The sequence below is a fragment of the Cydia pomonella genome, chromosome 1, assembly GCF_033807575.1.
Source record: "Cydia pomonella isolate Wapato2018A chromosome 1, ilCydPomo1, whole genome shotgun sequence".
Classification (NCBI taxonomy): Eukaryota; Metazoa; Arthropoda; class Insecta; order Lepidoptera; family Tortricidae; genus Cydia; species Cydia pomonella.
This window is the reverse complement of record NC_084703.1, coordinates 45,770,206-45,787,552: the sequence shown is the minus strand read 5'-3', so window position 1 is coordinate 45,787,552 and position 17,347 is coordinate 45,770,206. Positions and strand designations below refer to the sequence as shown.

Sequence of the window (17,347 nt, the reverse complement as noted above, 5' to 3'; positions counted from 1 at the left end):
TGATGGAGACAGGAGGTGGGCATGGGAACTCTGTGATGACTCTGAAAACAACGCAACCTGTGTTTGTCATTAACCTAATTGTATTAGTTGCCTGAAAATACAACTAATACAATTAGTTTTCTAATTAAGTTGCCTAATTGTATTAGTTTTCTTAGAAAAGTATAGTTAGCGATAAAAGCTGATCTGAGAATGAAATTTAAAGCCAATTTTTTGTACTTGACTAGTATCAGCAGTTGGTCTATATATGTATTTTTCACCTCAGCAGCTCGAACAAGCCTACTTTCCTCAGTCCAGGGGGGAGACAAGCTTTCGTCATAATGATGATGCCTTTCATTTATGAATGAATGGCATTTAACCTAATTGTATTAGTTGCCTGAAAATACAACTAATACAATTAGTTTTCTAATTAAGTTGCCTAATTGTATTAGTTTTCTTAGAAAAGTATAGTTAGCGATAAAAGCTGAGCTGAGAATGAAATTTAAAGCCAATTTTTTGTACTTGACTCGTATCAGCAGTTGGTCTATATATGTATTTTTCACCTCAGCAGCTCGAACAAGCCTACTTTCCTCACTCCAGGGGGGAGACAAGCTTTCGTCATAATGATGATGCCTTTCATTTATGAATGAATGGCATTTAACCTAATTGTATTAGTTGCCTGAAAATACAACTAATACAATTAGTTTTCTAATTAAGTTGCCTAATTGTATTAGTTTTCTTAGAAAAGTATAGTTAGCGATAAAAGCTGAGCTGAGAATGAAATTTAAAGCCAATTTTTTGTACTTGACTCGTATCAGCAGTTGGTCTATATATGTATTTTTCACCTCAGCAGCTCGAACAAACCTACTTTCCTCACTCCGGGGAGTGACGAAAGTGCGACTTTCCTCACTCCAGGGGGGAGACAAGCTTTCGTCATAATGATGATGCCTTTCATTTATGAATGAATGATGGCATTTAACCTAATTGTATTACTTGCCTGAAAATACAACTAATACAATTAGTTTTCTAATTAAGTTGCCTAATTGTATTAGTTTTCTTAGAAAAGTATAGTTAGCGATAAAAGCTGAGCTGAGAATGAAATTTAAAGCCAATTTTTTGTACTTGACTCGTATCAGCAGTTGGTCTATATATGTATTTTTCGCCTCAGCAGCTCGAACAAGCCTACTTTCGTCACTCCGGGGAGTGAGACAAGCTTTCGTCATAATTATGATGCTTTTCATTCATGAATGTAAATAAATGTGGTTAACTTTACTTGATGTTGATTTTTTTTAATTTTTAATATGTTCTCACTACTGAGGTGAAAAGTTGTGTGTGTCACACGAGAGCAAAGTTATTTTACATCTCGTATTTTTGAGTCCCTCCCAAGAAAAACCAACCTTCCTCTCTTGTTGCACAAATAACTATTTCAATTATTCAACCGAAAAATACTCATGTAAGTAGATGCCTATAGTTCGTGTCATCCACGATGGCGCGCAGATTTGTCAAATCTAACCTTTATTTACATGCCATTACGGGTCAAGGCACGCGTCATTGTGAATGACACGATCTATACCCAGAATACTGGTAGGTTAGCGGTCAGCGGTTAAGTCGATGTACGGCTTCTAAACCGGAGGTTGTCGGTTCGAACCCCAGCTCGTGCACCACCTATAACTGTTTTCAGGTTACATTTCTTATTTCAAATTACGAAATGAAATAACAAACTAGATACAGTGGTCTTTATGCCAAATTGCATACATTTGGTAAATTTAAAAGGAATATATTTCATATAATTTACTTATTAATTACATTTGCCTTTTCCTAAAATACAAGTGATATAGCCACATATACAGAAATCAGTGCAAACATTTCACATAAATAATTAGCGCACAGGTAATTCACCTAACGTAACGGTTCTTTTTCGCAAAAAACATGTATACACAAAACCGCCTTATCTCAACGACATAAAACTCAAAACTGTTCACTTATTTACGACCGTGACTGATAATGAAGTTAGTTTTCAACGGTACGATTTGGCAATGGTGTGTGTCAAACGATTTTGTACTTTATTTGTTTATAGTTACAGTTTCATTTTGAATGGCATGTGTGTTGCATCACAGCGTTTCACCTCATATGGACCTCAGTACAATTGACGTATTCAGAGTGTGATACCAATATTAGCAATATAGGTACCTAATACTGCTGTGGCATTCTACAATAAGCATTATATCGATGACAATAAGGTCTACTTTGTCAGGGACATGACGCGTATGGCATCTAGGTTGGCGTTGAAAAAACCCGGATAAATACGGGATAATTTCTTTCTTTCGAAAAAATAATGCAAATTTCAGTAACAATTAATACTTCCGAAAGAAACGAATGAAGCCGAAAAATCTAGTATTTTTTTAAACTTCTGTATTACTTAAATTTAATTGGGAATTTAAACAGGAAGGTTAAGGTTGCACGTCTAATGTGCATTTTATATATTTGGCACTCATTAGTGGCACTGTGTACGACGTATTTAATTTTTCTGAATAAAACAGGAAAAAAACGAAATGTGGTAAAATTCCCGAAAAAATCATTTGTTTTTTTTTCCGGAATTTTCATCTCTAATCTAGGTAGCAATAACCTTCAGAAAAACTGGATTCCGTTTAATTTAGGCAGGCGTCCGGCGGGTGCTGCCTGCGTGCGTCCCATGACACGGGGAAGAGCAGCATCAGCTCTGTGTACCCCTTACATTTCATTAAAGTGTCAAAGGGCCTCTACGTGTTGGCGGCTCCGCGCACGCCTCCCAAAGGTCCAGAACACTATTGTTTGTGTTTAATATACCGTTTGAGTTGAATTTAAATTTCGTTAAAGTTGCCAAATATCGGTTTCTTTTCACATCATCCATTTGAAAAAGAGCTTTTTCTTCTCTGCTAGGTGGGATCAAAGTTGCACTTTTCTGCTAGGAGGGATCGAAGAGAAAATTTTCTATTCGAGGGCACAATTTTCTTTTTTTCTTTAGCTTAAATAATATTTTGGAACATAACAATTTCCTCATAGGCGAAGTGAAAAGCAGTATGTATCACGGTAGCAAATTTTTTTTTTTGAACCGATACGACCTTCAAGGAAAGACCGTACTCTCATCTTAAAGGCCGGCAACGCACTTAACTTAGTTCCCTGAGGATCATCATAGAGAAATAAGAAGTAATAGAGTGCTCACTCCATACATCAATTTTGGTACCAAAATGATTATTATTTTCGCAGTCGACATCTAGCATCGAGTAGCGGAACTCTCAGTACTGCTACTCGACTATAGATATCGCGGCAAATGGTAAATGGTAACGCAATAGGAAATAAACTCAGAGTCATTTTTTGGGATCGAAAGAGCTCGTGATTCTGAGTAGAAAAAACCAAAATTTATGAAAAAAAATTTTTTTATCTAGTGACATTTTTTTATAGTTCTTTTTTTAGCATTAGAAAAAAAGGTAAACAATCTTGACATACGTGTTTATTGAAAATGTTTTTTTAAAGCATTCACTGTCAACGTTTTCGTAGCGCTACATATCCGATTCTAGCGTTTTCCCGCTTTGTAGAGGAAAGCGACTACGAACAGAGCGCCCGCCGATCGGGTTCCCGGCACTCAATTGTGTTAAAAACCGAGCAAGTGCGAGTCGGACTCGCGCACGAAGGGTTCCGTACCATTATTTATAAAAACGGAAAAAAAAAAAATTGTTGTATGGGAGCCCCCCTTTAATATTTATTTTATTCTGTTTTTAGTATCTGTTGTTATAGCGGCAACAAAAATACATCATCTGTGAAAATTTCAACTGTCTAGCTATCACGGTTCATGAGATACAGCCTGGTGCCAGACGGACGGACGGACGGACAGCGAAGTCTCAGTAATAGGGTCCCGTTTGACCCTTTGGGTACGGAACCCTAAAAATCAATAACTATTACTTATGAAAGCAATAGAATGTAAATGATCGTATATGATTTAAAATTGTTACATATTTGCCATGACTTATTTTTCAAAAGTGCTTTTCAATAAAAAGACATCAAAATCGCTAACCTTCTTTCTAATGTTAAAAAACCACACGTATGGGTTTAATGAAAAAAAAATGAGTTTCAGTTCTAAGTATGGGGAACCCCCAAAATTTATTGTTTTTTTTTTCTAAGTTTTGTGTAAAAATCTTAATGCGGTTCACAGTATACATCTACTTACCGAGTTTCAACAGTATATAGTTCTTATAGTTTCGGAAAAAAGTAGCTGTGACACGGACGGACAGACAGACAGACATGACGAATCCATTAGGTTTTTTGCCATTTGGCTACGGAACCCTAAAAACGAGCTTATAGTATGGAGTTTGAGGCCCAACGAAGGAGATAGGATAGTTTTTGTTCCCGGGCAGAAGCTAGAAATAACAGAGCGCATCCTAAAGCCCTTTCCATTCGTACTGTCGTTTTTTTTATTATCAAAAACTGTTTCAAATACCAATGTCTTTACAACATGGCGCGTCACGTTTTGTCCAGCTGATTGAACACCAAGGATTTCTTACTTTAAAATCGTGCGATAAAAATCGGAGAAAAACTTGTTCCGTCACGAGCGATGCTGTTGTCACCGTTTACCGAGGTTTGACTGTTGAAAACCAGTATTATTGTAACCTCGCATCAGAAGGAATTAGTTTTCAGGCATAATAATAATAATATTAAAATTCTTTATTGTGCACTACTAAAGAAAAGCTCATATTACAAACAAAGACAGGACTTAAATTAGTAGGTAACAACAGGCGTACTTATCTAAAGCGATCTCTTTCAGGCAACCTTCAGATAGCGAACCGGTGGCAAGAAATAAGCTATTGGGCAGTGCAAAACAACAATAAAACAAGTATACCTACTTATAATATGTTAATTTTAAATTATAAACTACAAACACTAAAACATACACTACATAAATTATTTAAATTACAATAATACACTACATAAACCTAATAATAATATAATAACCTAATAATAGTATAATGCTAGAGATAAAGCAAGCTAATTCTGCAGCGATCGATAATAAATAGTTTTTGAAAATCAGTATGTAATACCACCACAGGAAAAAAATTAAATAGTCTTGGTACTTGTGAATTATTATTTTATTAGATTGTGAAAATCAGGCATTTGTATGGCAGGTTTGGGACTTAGTTGACACATCGTCCCTACTTCGAAAAAAACGTATCTTGTTCTTTAAATCCTATGTAATATATTATAAGAAATTATGTATAAGGTGTAAAAAAAAAATTAAAAAGAAAATCATACATACAGAGTTGTTGTGTTAACTTTGAGATGTGAGATTTTTTTCAGTGGTGACGATAAGTAAGTACGTAAGTAATTTATTTATAGTAAACTGTGTACATAAAGTTGTAAAATATAAAGGAACCCTGATGATCCCTGATATCGTGATATTTTAAAGTCGGCCTTCTATTCATACACACTGACGACCGGTCTGGCCTTAGTAGCTAGTGACCCTGCCTATGAAGCCGATGGTCCCGGGTTCAAATCCTGGTAAGGGCATTTCTTCACGGATATTTGTTCCTGAGTCTTGGGTTTTTCTATGTATTTAAGTATTTATACATTATATATAGACAACACATGCCTTCTCGAGCTTACCGTGGGGCTTAATAGTCAATTTATGTAATAAAGTAATAGTACCAATTCATGGCGAGTAACTTGATATGTACTTACGTATGTCCCTTTCTAAACGAAATACCGAAACGGTTTCAAACTTTCGCTAACCGCAAATGGACTCCATGTTTTATTATTGACGTTATGTTGACAGGTTTTCATCTTCTATTTCATCGCAACTGATATGGCAGCAAAGCTATGTCTGTCCCCCCTCACCCCTCCCGTATCACCAGTACTACTCCATTGTCCCATATCAGTTGCGAATAATATACGTACAAATAACCCTATTTATACCTAAAAGGTCGTCAAAGAAGACCTGCCCCATTGAAACAAATTTTTTTCGCATCAATTTTTTTTTCGACACGAAAAAAAAATGTTTCAAAAAAAAATCTTTTACTTTTTTTCTACTCAGAACACGATATCGAATATGCCCTTAAAGGGCTCCCCACTATTGTTACACCTTGTACATGCTGTTTCAATAATTCTATTACAAAGAAAATGGGGAATATTTTTCTTACTGACCATTATTTTACTTAATGTCATACAAAATTAAAACTACTTAAACCAAATCTCCGAAATATTCTTCTTGATCTTTGATATACAAAGGCAAACGTTTGTTAAAATTATAAATAATATGCCGCAGTGAAAAATGTTGTCAAAGATTTTTCGGGGCGTGTGTGCGTGCGCGTGTGTGTGTATGTGTGCGTGTGTCACCATTTTGGTTTGACTAACCATTATTTAATTTTTAATACGTTAATTTTTAATATACATATGTATTAATAACATTTAATTGCAGTCTGAAAGTTTTCACAGTTTCGTATGATTAAACCACGCAATATGTAGGTGGGGGGTGAATTGACCCCACTTACCGCTTACCGCAACCTAAAACTATATATTATTTATTTATTTCGCCCGTTAAATTCATGAGGGAATAAATTCAGTTTTTTTTTAAATTACCTACATATTATCTTGCACGGCTTTGTTAAGTAACCTGTTTTACCAGCAATTGTGATAAAAAGTAATATTGTAAAACGATGATCGGTCTCTCGAGATTCTATTTATCCGGGTTTCACTATATTCATTACAAAATAAACAGCGACAAAATAGTTAACTTTGCAATATGATGTCAGGTCAACAGAGCATTCAAAAATCAACTTTAACGCCAAATACAAACGTTAAAACTCCTGCGTCAGTGTTTCAAAAGAAGCTTTGTCGACTAATATCGCGAACAAAGTTGTATATGCGGTTCGGGAACAAAATATTAACTCTGTCATGTATCGGATACGTAATAGTTACAGCCGCATTTAATAATTTGGTGTTAAGTGACCTTGTAATTCAATGTAAACAGTAAGGTGTTATGCTTTATTGCGTAAACGGGTAGTTTTTTTAATAAATGTTTTATTTGAATTCTGAATTGTTATCGTAATTTTTTGTACTTATAAATGATACCTTTATAAGGCACATCTTGTAGTTACCTATTTGTTTTTTAATATTTGATATCTGTAGATGTATATAACTCGCTACTGCGCGCAACTTCGTACGGGTACAATTAGCATTTCGTTATACGGCCCGATTCGAATGACTTACGATAACTATAAGTTCTGGTTTAGATAAGTTCTCATTTAGATATCGTTTGTATGTTATTTGACAACGAAACGAACGAACGAAAAGTCTAATGCTCAACAATTTTCAGTTAAGTATCTAATAACAGGATATAACAGGATTGACCGGAACTGTATTTTCAATTCCTGCTTGTAATATTTCTTGTAAATTGTTAAGCAATAAAATTTTCTTGAGTCGCGACACATGAGACATCTAGTGTCAAGTAGCGGTACTGATTATTCCGCTACTCGATGCTAGATGTCGACAACGAATATAATGAGCGTTTTGTTACCAAAACTGATATATGGTGTGAGCACTCTATGCATGTACTAATATCATAAAAGGGAGCCTGTCTGTCTGTCTCACTACCTACTTCTTCATGCTTAAACCGCTGAATAGATGTAGTTGAAGAGAGAAGAGAATGGGGAGTTGAAGTGTGAGTTGGAGTGGGAGCGGGAGCGGAAGAGGGAGCGGGAGCGGGAGCGGGAGCGGAAGCGGGAGCGGAAGCGGGAGCGGGAGTGGGATTGTTAACTTTTTCTTTACAAACCTTGATCTAAGGCAAACTAAATATAACAAATCGTTTAGCACCGAAACGTTATATAGTCAGACCAAGAAGTTAGAAGCGATTTTGACCGGCCATCCTGTGCAAGTATTATTGTAAACGTCAAGTTCCATGAAATTATGATGTTTACTTAAACTTGCACAGGCTGGGCTATCAAAACCGCTGCCAACTTAGCTTGGACAGACTCTATGTTTTTATATAAGTATCCCAAATAATTAATATTTATATGTCCCACCTGCCTTTATATGTATATTCCCTGTCCTCACCCTATTCCGTCGTAAAACAAATTTCTGCCAAAAAAACTGGGTAGTTACTTAGTATAAGTCGGTGCTATAAATTATTTTGTGTTTTTCAGTGGGTTGGTTTATAAGGGGGGGGGGGGGGGGGGGGGGTTTATTGATTTTAAGAAAATTTTGTTTTGTTTTTATTTTTTTATTTTTTCAATTTTATTTATACTCGCGTAATCTAATTCAGTATAAAATAGTTTTTATCAATAATACCTCTTTTTCTGTAGGTAATTAGACTTAAATATAGTGGTATAAATGAGTTTTTACAGAACGTCGTATTAATATTTTGTTTCAACAAATCTATTACATACAAGAAAAATCGATGAGACATCGAAAAAACACTTCCTCACCTGTCCGATGTCCTATCTCTGTGAAAATGCATCGCCGCCTACCGCCCACCGTCGCGTTCCGAGCCAATCTCAACCTTAGCCTAACATGTTAAAGTTCTATTTAGATTGCAGCTAGTTTGTGCAATCCACAATATCTAGGAAAGATTAGTGCGTCATATCGAGACCTCGGCAGTGCTATCATTCCAGTATCGTCCTAACCCTTGAACGATACGCTTGCCGTTTCCAGCCAGCATCGCGAATTTAAAAAAAAACTACGACTTAAATTTTTAAAATTCGAATCTTCGCATCTGGATTTCAGTGCGCTGCGTTTACGAATCTCAAGTTCGCTCGCGTTTCGTCGCGAAGTTTTGATGTTCTTTTGAATTTAGAACGCTTCCGCGCTTCGGTCTTCGCGCCTTTCATATACGGTAAGTATTTTGAGCGACACTTGTGTTCGAAACGTTTTTTGTTTTTGAATTTTACTTTTTTCTCAAACATGCAATGAAATATTGATGTTATTTCCTTGTAATTAGGCTGCGAAGTAATGACGTTTCAGGTGCGGCTAGGACAAGAGAGGTCGTTAATGGAATTTCATACAAATCTTGCCTAGGCCGGCAAAGTCCTCTTTTTTCCTTTTTTGTGTATTATTATTATTATTTCAGGATTTCCTAACGGGGAACGAAAATTTGATTATTTTTGCGCTACGACGCACGATTTAGAAGATAGAGCCCTATAAAGATTACTGCATGACTGAAAAAAAAATCGTTACAGGGCTGTATCTCCTAAACCGTGCGTCGTAGCGCAAAAATAATCAAATTTTCGTTCCCCTTTGAAATCTTGAAATAATATTTAACAAACACAAAAAAATAAAACAAAAAAGAATAATGGCAGAATTTTGCTTACAGGTTTATTAAGGTTAAAAACAAAAGGTTGCCTTACCGGCCTAGGTGTGTAAGGCTGTATGAAATTCCTTTACATATCATCTTCACTCATCGCACCTGATATGTGGTATTTCCGGACCTAATTTGAAGTAAGTCATGTCAACATTTCATTACAAGTTTGAGAAAAATATATGTAGCCTAATTTAGTGTCCCACTTCTGGGCAAAGGCCTCCCCTTACTTTCTCCACTCAACGCTGTCTTTTGTAGTTTCCCACCAATCAAGATAAAATGCGTCCAAGTCGTCCCGCCATTTTTTCGGCCTTACATTGGGGTAATACCTTACTTCAAAATTCAAATCAACTATCAACATAACATACCTACCACAGTATTTTTTTTCCATAAATTTGGAGCAAAGAAGGCTTACTTTACGGTGTAAAGACATCATGCACTCGGCCTTACATGGGTGAGGTACCTTACTTTAAATCAACTTCTTCTTTGTCGGTCCCTCATTAATGAGGATCGTGAGATCGTGACCACTTGGTTTTGCAGCTCCTGTAATTTTGTCTCCGTCGATCTCGATCTCCCGTAGTCCTCTCCGCTTGGTAGAGGTTGTATGTGCCTTCTTAACTTCTTAAATCAATTGGCTACTTGACAGTTTTTTGGAAATAATGTCAATCGATCTTGATTTTCCTGAGGATCAAATGTCTATATAGGACTCATGGCATTTAAGCAACACAAAAGTCAGAAATGAGAGTTAAAGTCTGACGCTCGCACTCGACGATTGAAACGTCACATTATATAAGTCTGTTCTAAATGTATGGTAGATCAAGGAAATTGCCATTTTGACCCTGAAATATTGCGTTTATGTGTATAGTTGTCATACAATTTATTTTTCAATAAAATGTAAGGAATCTAATGGTACCATTTTCTTTTCTATTTTTGAAAAACAAAAAAAAAACAATTTCCATTTAAGACTTTGGAGGCTTGTATTTTTTTATAATCTCAATAAAAAAAACACTGTTTTTATACTGGATGGATCATTTTCTATCCATTTAACTAAATTTTGTTATAATATTCAACATGTGTCAAGTACCCAATTATCGACATACACCTCAAACCTACCACAGTATTTTGTCCATGAATTTGGAGCAAAGTAAGCCCATTTTATGGTGTAAAGACAATTTTAAATGCTTAAATATTGTTAGGACTATTTTTAAGTTTGGCAGCTCGGCGAGTTTTATCGTATTTAATAATCATGTCACTAGTTATTATTAATATTATATTACATCGTGCTCAGCGAATTTTAAAAATTATTGCTAACATACGTGTTATGTAAAAATATGCTATCGCGTAAGAATTTTTTTTTTAATTAGCAGGTTACATATTACAATCCTAGAAATTACTAAACGTACTAAAAACTGGCTTTCTATTTTTTTCAACAATGTGATTTAAATATTCACCTTCTTTTTCTTCCTTGTTCCATCTCACTTTAGGTGGGGTCGGCTCTCCTTATCATTATCTTTGGAATAACTCCTTATTTTTTCGAAAAAAAAAATTTTTTCTTAATATTTTTTCGCGTTTTTTTTTTTTGTTTTTGTAATTAAAAACACAATACTGAATAATGCCAGTATCCCCACTATTTTTGTTACACTTTGTACATATATAAAAGAATTCACAGAGATATATTATACTTACTCTTAATTTGAACAGATTCTAGAAAACGAATGCTAATTTATTCGTATGACGTTATGCTTGTCTACAAGAATTTTCCATAACAAATCTAAGATTAATATATGTACTTAACACAATAAAGCGGTACAGAGAATAAACTATTTCCGACCAGAAATATACGATCATTGTCAAAAGGGCACTGTTATTCTCATGTATAGGGTGACAGTTCAGTTTAGTATGAAAAATGTGACGTTATCTATGAAAAGGGACCTTATTGTCGATGGCGCTTCCACCGTTATAAACGATGCTCCGATACAAATACAACGCTGCGCGACGCAGTGCGCGGCGTAAGCGACATCGATAATAAGGTCCCTTTTCATAGATAATTCCACAAATTTAGTTTCAATGAAATTCCGCAATGTGGCGCTTGATCATATATTACTGGTCAGGCTTTAACTTCATAAGTCATTCAAAATAACGGGAACTTAATGTAAATGTAGGTTTTCAGAAAAAAAATTACCCGTTTTGCCTTAATTATCCTTAATTTTCCGTTCAAAATTTATTAGTCAGTTTTGTAACGCAGTTAACCATACTTTTTTGCCTGCTGTTCGTGGTGGACTTATGTCAGACATTATATTCCGCATGTATTTGCCAACTCTGAATAATATATTTGTATAACAATATTCAATATATTTTGGATTTAATATATGTAGTTAAAATTTAAAAACACAATAGACTTTCAAAGACGTTTGTAAACTTTATGGCTACCAGTTCGGAACTGACATAAACTCTATCCAGAACGTAACTTACTTTCTATGCGTCTCGCTCGTTCCCATATAAGTGCGAGCGGGATGTATAGAAAGTAAATTACGTTCTCGATAGCGTATATGTCAGTTTTGACACTGTCCGTGACTCATGGTACAGGTAATTGTTGCCTGTAAGCTACATCTTGCGAGCACTATTTAAAACTGAAAAATTACGGCTCCATCATTTTGAAAACTTTCAAAACACTGAATCGTCAAAAAAACTATTTTTTCTACTCGTCGACTGTAATGATTGAATTAAGATTTCGTATACCAAACTGTAATTGGGTACTTTTCATGTATGGGCTCCCAACTCAACTATAATATTCATTTCGAAACGGTTTAGTCAACTGGACCAATCACAGCTCGCCGCGGTCAAGAGGAAGAAACAAAACGATAGCTCAAATTAATTATTTACATATGTTAGGATGTATAGTAGAAACAATTTTATTGTTGAACGCACATGTGACACCTTTAATATAGCAACATCCATAGACTACGAAAACCGCTTACCATTGCTTGTTAGTCTCCATAGGCTACGGTGGCCAAAATCAAGAAAAAACTGTCTAAAAATTGAATTTAGCAAGGAGCAAGTACCAGGGCCTCATGAGTTACGAGGTGTCGCTGACCACACCGCCGGCGGGCGCGTACGAGTATGAAGGTATCGCGGTTGCTCGCGATAGTTTTGGCTTGTTTTATGTATGATTTTATTAGTTTAAAGTATTATTTTTATTGACTCGTAGAAAAAGTATTGTATACAATAGTGGTATAATCAAATCTCTATTATATCACGGTTGTATAAAATACTATAATCATCGAACCTGCTCACAACATTTCACGAGTTTCGGTTGAGAATTGCGACCTGTAGAGAACATCGGGAGACACGCTGGCGCTCGGTCAATTGGATCATGGTGCAGCGTACAAAAGGGATCGTAGACTAATATTAGTGTAATATCGTTCCAGAAGCTGAACACCCAGCGGACCTAAACTAATAATGCACTAATGATGCGGGGTTTTGTGACATTTCATCACAATATTAGAGTTCGTCTAAGCTATACCCCATTTCATATACCATGGCGGGATTTAAAAAAAAATTAAACTGTTTATTTCCACAAACAATTAGAAGGAAATATATACTTACTAATCTCACATTTTAAAGATTATCTTGACTAAGGAACTGGGGATGCAACCCCTATTTATATGTTACTTGAGACGGCCATTAGGCGTATATAACAAAGTGAGGTTGTGTCATAAAAAATGTCATATTTTCAAATAAACTTTATATAAGTGATGGCCTAACTTTGTTGCAAATGCTACTTTGGTCCAACTCTACAAATTTTATATTTTTTTCGTAAGTTATTGGGCCAAAAGTTCTAGTTACAGGGACACCTAAGAGGTACTTGCACCAAAAAAGGCCTATCGTTTTTTTTATCGTTATTAGGGAAAATGGACGCAAAATTTGAACCCATTCACAGAAGTCTAAGTTCACTTTTAGAAGTAAAAGTATTATCTTTTGAAAGTAGCCGCGTAATATAAGATACCTTAGGGGTCATCCATTAATTACATCACACGTTTAGGGGGAGGGAGGGGGTCAAGAAAATGTGACATGTTGTGACAAGGGGAGGGGGGAGTCACAAACTTTGTGACGTCACTTTAACTTCAGCATTACCGAAACTTTATTTAATTTATTTTAAGATTTTTTCGCTACACAGTTAAATAACAAGTTTTTGGAACGATAATCGCTTTTATTCGTTTAAATATTCTTTCCTAATCAGTTTTGGGTTATAAAATTACTAATATTCCTTTTATCAAAAATATTTTGATAAAATATTAATTCTATTTACCGATTTACAAAATTGCCAAAAATGTGACGTCACACCAGGGGGGAGGGGTTTGCCAAATGTGACCATGTGTGACAAGGAGGGGGAGGGGTAAAAAAACATAGAAAATCGTGTGATGTAATTAATGGATGACCCCTTATACCAAAGAGATTTTATATAAAAGTACCCGTAATATGAGTCACTGACAGTGTCAGAACTGACATATACGTTATCGAGATCGTAATTTACTTTCTATACATCTCGCTCGCACCTATATGCGAGTAAGAACGAGATGCATAGAAAGTAAGTTACTTTCTCGACAGCGTTTATGTCATTGCCGGACTGGTAGTTGCCACAGTATGATATGACGCCATCTAATCGAGCATAATTTTTTTCTTGATTTTTCTGAGGCACGTTTTTTTCTTTATATTCTTTATAACATTATACAAGGCAATTGATATTTTAAGTTATAAATAAATTAAAATTCTCATAAAGAAAATCAACGCCAAAGCCATCAACGTTTCTTTTATATCTCCCATTTCAGTGCAACAGACCAAGAGAACATGATAAACTACAAATGACCTTAAAAACCAATATGTTATAAGTTATAAACAAATTGAATTGTATGCTGAAATGAATGTCATATATAATATCGTGTCATTCACGACGACGCGTACCTTAACTCATAATGTCATGTGTTTAAAGATTAGATTTGAAAGATCTGCGCGTCAACGTGGATGACACGCACTATACGAAATAAAATAGTTCGATCTGTTTCCATGTTGAACTAAATGGTCATAAAAAAGTAAAATGGCGTTGCAAATGTGGTCTATGGAAGTGTACAAGTATCGCAAGTCACGGTGCGTGCTCGCGGATAATAGCTGTGGACAGGGCCCTAACATACATACATACATTGGTATACGTAGAGGAGAGTGGGGCGAAGAGTATCTAGAATAGAATAGAATTATTTTATTCGTAAACACAAACAAGATAAACAAAAATATAGAAAGTATAAAGTACCTATCACGAAATGGCCTCATCTCAGCATATTGCTACTTTTAGCGCTGATCTTCCGATGAGACAATCAAGTGAAAAGAATCACGGAAGGTAACAGACAAGAAGAAGATAGACATAAAGTAAATAGGAAAAAGTTATACAACAAGAACATACAACATAACGACTAACTAAGGATTATTCATATAAATTAAGCATCGTACACATAACAGTGTATCGGTCCGGTTCAACCATATCTTGGATGGACATTACAGCTGCATACGCAACAAGCACCAACGGTATCTAAACGGACAAAAAGGCAATGACAGACCAGACCATTATCGAGCGTCCATTAAATCAACTTTACAAGATTTGTTTATTATCAAAACAGCATCAGAGGTAGACGAATACTAACTTAATTATACTTAAATAAGTATTGCGTAACAGGAATAATGAACTAGTCTCTCTTCTAGGACAATCGGACGTTATTTTGCAAACAGGAACCAACCCACACAAAATCTCCATTTAAATTTTTACTTCAAGTTTTAAGACTCAATTTGGTTTTTTAGAATATCTATTTGTGGGGTTTGTTTGGTACCAAGGCTCGGAAACCGGTTAAATTTCCAAACCGTTATCATGTACTTGGCGAAAAAACCTTTTTATTTCGGCTTCGCTCGAAAACCCGGTTTTTATGAGAACAGTTTTTGTCAAATTAACCGGTTTAGATCAATAAAAACCTATGTGGGCGTGTATGTTTACGTGGCACACCACCACACCGACTGGCCATAGCGTCGCTTATCGCATAAACCAGTTTTTTAGGTACAATAAAGTTCTTAAAACGTTCGCCTTCTTATAAAAGTTCGGAGAAAAACTGAAATAAACCGATCTTTACCGGTATTTTAAAAACGGTTTCCGAGCCTTGTTTTCAGTACGAAAATCGTCAAATCTAGTTGCTGTCATCGAACTGTCTAGACCTCTCTCGACAAGTGATGGTCCTTATTACAGTTCCTTAAAGTCTGATTTAGATGTGGTCAAAGCAAACATAAATGTGAAAATATGAAGCGAGAAAGCCACCAGTTCCACATTTTAAAATATAAAAGGTTAGTTTAAACTCTAATCAAGATAATTACAATGTTGTAGTAGACTAAATAAAAAAAAATATATTGCACTAAAACCTACGTTTAAGTTCGCGGTTATTGATACACAATACAGTCAAAAGATTTAATTTGTGACCCATTTCGTAGCTTGACACAGTGACAAACAACATGAAAGTCGCTGAGACCTCATACTATTGTCATTGTGACTAGGTACGAAATGGGTCACAATAGGGTTGTTTCCAATTTTTTTAAACGCTCGTATTACGTTCTATATTAACTAAAAGTTGCCCTAAAATTCAACTTTTATACTAAAAACGGCTTTAAATATGTTAAATTAACAAATTATATTTTGACAGATGCTTTCGCGCCCAAAACGCTCTTTGAAAATTGTGTTACGTCACAGTTTACGGTTTGACACATAACTACATACCCACGTAGAAGATACGAACTGTCAACTGACATTTGTCATTTGTTGTTTATCGCCTAACTGTTAACAGTGTCAATCCGAGAGTTGTGACGTCATCAGAATCTTAATGACGTTTCGAGTTTGGTCACGTGACGTGTGCTAAAAGATAGTTTAAATTCAATATTGACAAAAATTTGGTCATTACAGCAGTTAAGCAGTTTAACATGCTCTTATAATCCAAAAGAATTTATTAGGATACAATTCTGCCCCAAGATTTGTAGATGGAAACAACTGTACAATACCGAAAAGTCAGCATGCCCCCGTCTCCCCTTTTCGTAGGCTCGTATCGTACGCATATGGAACAGGTCATCACAGTGGTTACGCAAAGTGGTTACCGGAGTGGGGGGAACCTAAAATAAGAACAAAACACATTGTGGCTTGCAAAGGAGGATGGGCAGATTTATATGAACACTGGCCTATGAACCAATAAGAATAAGCGACATACTATCGGAAAGGTGTTTTAATATATATTTTTTTGTACAGCGAGACTTGTCAAATCTGTGTTAAAAAAAAAGTTTTTTTTTTAAAGAAAACGAATAAAAAACTAGAATATCTTGAACGAATCCATCGACATTAAAAAAAACCATCACAACTTAGTATCGAAAGAAAACTATAAAATTACGTTTCAACTCACACTCCTTTTTGAGGCGATAACTTTTTTCACACTAAGATTTGGGACTATACCTATACTACCTACCTAACATAGTAAAAGTTGTACAACTTATAATAACCTTTCCGGTGACATACGCTTAGCTTGCCCTTATTGGTCAAATAACCCAATCCCACCCTCCTTTAGTCACGGAGCTCTTAGCTAGTCTTAGATTATTGGTCAAATAACCCAATTAGCCCACGCTCCTTTAGTCACGGAGCTCTTAGCTAGTCTTAGATTATTGGTCAAATAACCCAATTAGCCCACCCTCCTTTAGTCACGGAGCTCTTTGCTCGTCTTAGATTATTGGTCAAATAACCCAATTAGCCCACCCTCCTTTAGTCACGGAGCTCTTAGCTAGTCTTAGATTATTGGTCAAATAACCCAATTAGCCGACCCTCCTTTAGTCACGGAGCTCATTGGGTTTAATCCCCTCTTCTCTCTAAGCATGAATTCATCTGAGACTTGACACAATACTTAACCAATAAATCTTTAAATTCTCAAGGCCTTATTTAATCGCTTCAATAACTTGTATGCGATATTCGATACATTGCTAACTTCA

The 17,347-nt window shown here is 35.5% G+C and overlaps 1 protein-coding gene across 2 annotated transcripts in view; it reads left to right on the top strand.

Moving 5' to 3' along the window:
• The window catches only part of LOC133524952 (prion-like-(Q/N-rich) domain-bearing protein 25), a 48,619-nt gene that overhangs the window by 6,450 nt on the left and 24,822 nt on the right, over positions 1-17,347 (top strand). The window contains exon 1 of one of the 2 annotated variants that reach the window (XM_061861126.1): positions 8,610-8,833. The exons of the other annotated variant lie outside the window; for it this stretch is intronic. The gene's annotated coding sequence lies outside the window, so the exon portion shown is untranslated. Of the gene's footprint in view, positions 1-8,609; positions 8,834-17,347 lie in introns of those variants that run through there. 2 annotated transcript variants of the gene reach the window in all.